At 36.1% G+C, this 5,115-nt stretch overlaps 1 pseudogene; it reads right to left on the bottom strand.

The window, feature by feature from the left end:
• Nucleotides 1-4,075: 4,075 nt before the first annotated feature.
• Nucleotides 4,076-4,742, bottom strand: LOC114420544 (annotated as a pseudogene).
• Between the last annotated feature and the right edge of the window lie 373 nt (nucleotides 4,743-5,115).

Here is a 5,115-nt window from a genome sequence, read left to right as displayed (position 1 = left end):
CAGGCTAAGGCTAGGGACCAAGTTAAAGACGGTGCTGCATGTGCGAAAAGTGGGATGTAAATAGTATTTATTATTTTATTTCAGACTTCAAAAATGCGCTAGGCCCAAAATGGAAGAGGGTTCATGTGTAAATTGAAGATGTAAATAATAGTGTTTATTTTGTTTCTAACATAACCAAAAGGGACTAGGCCCAAACTAAAGTTGGTGCATGTGTGAAAAGGATGGTGTTAGTAGTATTGTTTATTTTAATTGAGACTTGGAAAAATGAGCTAGGCCCAAAATGAAGGAGGTTGCATGTGTAAAAATACAATAGTAGTTCTTTTATTAAGTTTCACACATAACAAAAAAGGGCTAGGGCCCAAATTAAAGATGTTGCATGTGTGAAAAGGGGGATGCAATAGTATTAATTATTTTATTTCAGACTTAAAAAAATGGGCTATGCCCAAAATGAAAGAGGGTTCATGTGTAAAATATAGGGGTAAATAGTAGTATTTATTTTGATTCAGACTTAATAATAATGGACTAGGCCCAAAATGAAGAGGGTGGATGTGTAAAAAAAGGATGTGTATATAGTATTTTTTATTTTATTTCAGACTAAAAAATGGTCTATGCCGAAAATGAAAGAGGGTTCATGTGTAAAATGTTATGTGTAAATAGAAATTTAATGTTATCTCCCTTAACAAAAATTTGCTAGGCCCAAAATGAAAGAGGGTGTAGGTATGAGAAAAGGGTGTGAATAGTATTGTTTATTTTCTTTCATACTTAAAAAACAGGTTAGACCCAAAATGAAAGAGGGTTCATGTGCAAAATTTTAGGAGTAAATAGCAGTTTTTGTTTTGTTTCAAATTTAACAAAAGTGGTTAGACCCAAAATGAAAGAGGGTGCATGTGTGAGAAAGGGACTGTAAATAGTATTATTTATTTTATTTTAGACCACACCGGTCCACTTCAATCCTTTTTTTTTGTACTAGGGTTGGAACCAGGTTAGAGCGATGTGGCCCTACTCACAAGTAAGCACAAGGTTTGGAAAACCCTAAGTGCCTAAGCCCCCAAAATGGCGCGGGAAAGGGGGGGGGGGGCACCGCCACGAAGGGTGGTAAGTGCCCTTGATGCCACCGGCGTAGGGCCTAGCGACGTGAGGCCACCACGAGGTCATGGCAATGGTGATGGAAGCGTGACACGCTTGCCAGAGTTGGCCAAAAGAAAGCAAAAATGTATCATAAGTGAAGAAGATGGGGAGGAAACAACAACATCAACCTATACGAACTCGTCGGCTGCTAAGGTGCTCACCAGCAAGATGAAACAAACCAAATAGCAAACCCAAAAACAAACAACGAAAAAGAAGAAGAGAGGGAAGGAGGAGTGAAGGAGAGGAGAAGGGAGAAAGGAAGAGAGGAAAGGGAAGGAATGAGGGGATACCTAGGAGACCCATCCTCCTTCTCTAGCTATAGTGCCAAATGGCGTGATGCTACTGGTTCCTTTTTCCTCCTTGGGATTCATGCCTTTCTTCTGTAATTAATGCACAGTCCCCTTCCCCTTTATGTGTTTTCTTCTCTATTGCTCCCTATTTAGCTATCCTATTTGACCTAATGGACTCTCATTAGGTCCCTTTGGGCATTTTTCTTCTTTTTCGTTTTATTATTATTTTTTTTAAAAAAAACATGTCCGGAAAAAATTAGGGTGTGACATTGAGTTTCAAACTAAAAGTAAACTTTGATTTATTACCATTTCCATATATATTATCTAGAGAAGATTCCACTTTTTTATTCAATTAATGTAATTTATAATTTATTTATATTTTAATTTAAAATAATATTAACCATTTTTTCATACTAACATGTTTAAGTTTTACTTTCAATACAAATTTTATAGGTCATGTGATTGAGAAGGAGGATCTAAAAGAGAGATAAATACAAGTTCGGGAAATAAAAAGTTTATTGACATCACCCTTGAAGATTTCAAGTTTATCAACAGCAATGCTTATAGGCTAGACCTCCCAAAGGAGTATGGAGTTAGTAACACCTTTAACGTTACTGATTTGGTTCCTTTTGCAGGTATAGCTGATTTAGATGATGAGGCGTCTGCAGATTTAAGGACAAATCCTCTTCAAGAGGAAGGGGATGATGCAATCCTCCCAAGGAAGGGACCCATCACCAGAGCTATGGCTAGGAGACTCCAGGAAGATTGGGCCAGGGATGCAAGAGAAGGCCCTAGGGTTCTCATAAGCCTTAGGGTAGATTTTGAGCCCATGGGCTAAGTATGAGCTCACTTATCTTTGTACATATTAGAATATGGTTTTATTATTTTTTTGGGCCTTGTATTTAGGACTCCATAGTGTTGGGAGGGTACCCCACAAGTTTAGAGTATCTTAGTAATGTAGGATTTTTCAGCCCTTATATTTTAGGGCACCTAAAGTAGTCTTTGTATTAGGGGTAGTTTTGTAATTTCACATACATTAAGTGCACTATTTGATGTGTGTTAGGAGAGAAATTTAATTGAATTGGGAGAAGCCTAATCCAATTAAATTTTGGACCTGTCTAAGGGGGAGGTGAACATTTTCTTGCTACACCCCATTGTCACATCATATAGTCACACTTTGTGAATGTATTTAATGCTTTTATATGCTTCATGACACCTAAGCACACTTAGTGGGGAATTTTGGATTTGATGTTAAATTAGTGGGTTGAATCATAGTTGAAATTCACTAATCATAATTTGTGAAATTTTTGCTCCAAATTTGGCTCCACAAATTCAAATTCAAATTCAAGTGAAATTTGAATAGAAATTCAAATCTCCTTCCCATTTTGTGTTACAGTTAGGCTATAAATAGAGGTCTTGTGTGTGAATTTTGCAACTTTAATCATTTGAAAAATTAGACTTCAAAGTTCAGACTTCATTCTCCCTCTTCTCTCTCTCAAAATTTTGTTTTCCTCTCTCCCTCTACTCATCTTTTGCTACCTTCAAACTCGTATTCATGGCTTCCTATGGTGGTGAACTTGTTCTTGACTCATCTTCTCCTTAAACTGGTGTCTCCAATCACCTTTCCTCCTTCTCCATTCTGCTTTCATTGATCTCCAAGAAGTAAATGACTCCATTGATGAAGAAGATTCAAAGCCTACAAGCTCTACATGGAGCTACATTAATTCTTCTATTGTCATAGTTTTTATATTTAAAATGAGAGATATTAGGTTATTAACTAATTAAATTACATTTTTGTAATCAAATAGAGGTAACAAGGTCATTTGTACATTGTGAGATGAGTTTGATGTTGATATTGATTCCCATTCTTTATAGAACATTTCTAACAATCCAATTGTAATTATACTACAATGATGTAAAATGAAAAGTTTTCAAGGTGAATATATAAAATCTTTTTGAACAATATATATTTTGTGACGTAAAATAAGACATATAATAAAATTAATTAAATGTTTTAAAAAATTATTAGGTATGATGGATATTTCAAATTCTTTCTTTGGCACAAGGTTGACTATAGATGCTAATGTAAAGAAATTGTCGAGTACAAAAATAGGCATATAAATAGTCAAATTTTTATTTATTATTATGTTAAATTAAAAAAATTAAGTTTTATTAACATGTGATTTATGTTGTTATAGACTAGAAAATGGAGATATCTCTACATCTCATGATTACTCAAATGTCGGATTAGTCCATCAAGTCTATCATGTCTTTAACCGATAAATTTTAATGGAATAATGACTTTAATAATGCATAAAAATAATAATTCAATTTCTGAATTTGTATAAGAATAATGTTTTTTACATTATCACTACTAGAAATGGGTGTTTTTACGATAGTCATTCTACGACGTTCTTTTAGAACCACCTTAGAAAACAAATCGGTGACATTTTTGTAATTATTTATTGAAAAAAGCCTTGTACAATAGACATTCTAAGAAGGTTATTGAAAACCGCCTTAGAATGTGTGTTGGTCATAATAATTATGACGGTTTTTATTAAAACACCGTCTTTATCTCATTGGACTCTTTCATAAAGGCTAGGGTTGTGGTATCCCTTGACATTCAAAAGCGCAAAGAAACCTAACAACGTCGTTCTCTAACCCATCGTCCCTCGACCTCCGCACACAAACTCCCTCACGCACTCCTCACTAAGCTTCTTCCTAAGAAGCGAGTACAATAGACATGCGAAGTCGCAGTGAAGCCCTTCATCTCATGAGATGAGTTCGTTAGAGAAGGTGAGCCCCATTAACTCACACTTCTCGAGCCAAAATATCACACAGTAGCTTCCAGAGAAGAATATTCCTTCGATGCAAGCGAATGCCACGAGGCGCTCCATGAAGGATTTTGAGGCATCGATCCAGCAGAGGGCCCACTGGGATTTTTTGGTGATGCGTAGGATGGTGTTTATGGTGCGAAACAGACGATTTTTTTCTGTGGAGTCTTTAGTGAGGTTTCTAAGAGGAGGCTGTAAATTTCAGAGTGAATATTTTCGATGCCGAATTGGAAGCCATAGAAAGCGCGGGCCTCCGGGAGTTGGATTTCTTTGGTGAAGTGGCCAACGAGGTTTTCTAGGACGATGTCGTTGGAGGCGGCGAAGAAGGCGAGGACGAGGGTGATGAAGTGGTGCTCCCCGTCGCTAAGGGTCACTCTTTATTTCTATCATATAGAAATTGAATTAATAAATTTACTTTATCATTGATATGGTATGGACTTTCTTTGAGAATTTTTTATTTTAATAATCCAATGAAAGCATACACAGGCATGCATACATTCTACCTTTAGCAAAAAAACATTAAAACTTTAAAATGCCTTCAGGGTTCAAATTTTAGAGATAATCCTGGTCCCTTGGATATAAACTCTAATGAATGTGTGATGTATGATTCCTCCTGTGTCTTTTTTCTTTGTGTGTGTGTGACTATAATGAAGTGCTTACAGGTTCTGCCTTAACTTACTGGTCAATTAGTTGGAAATTCTTTGTATCTTTGTATGTTGGTTATGCTTGTGTGTTGGCAGAGAAACGTGTGTAATGCAATTACATTGATTTAGTTTTTTGCATGCTCAATTGGTTGTCCTCGTGTGATCCATGTTTGGGCTTTCAGCTAGTTTTAGGTTGGCTATTGAGGACCTAGCACAACC

This window comes from Glycine soja, chromosome 7 (genome assembly GCF_004193775.1).
Source record: "Glycine soja cultivar W05 chromosome 7, ASM419377v2, whole genome shotgun sequence".
NCBI lineage: Eukaryota > Viridiplantae > Streptophyta > Magnoliopsida > Fabales > Fabaceae > Glycine > Glycine soja.
Note: the sequence above shows the minus strand (reverse complement) of the source record. Positions and strands in the feature narration are given on the sequence as shown.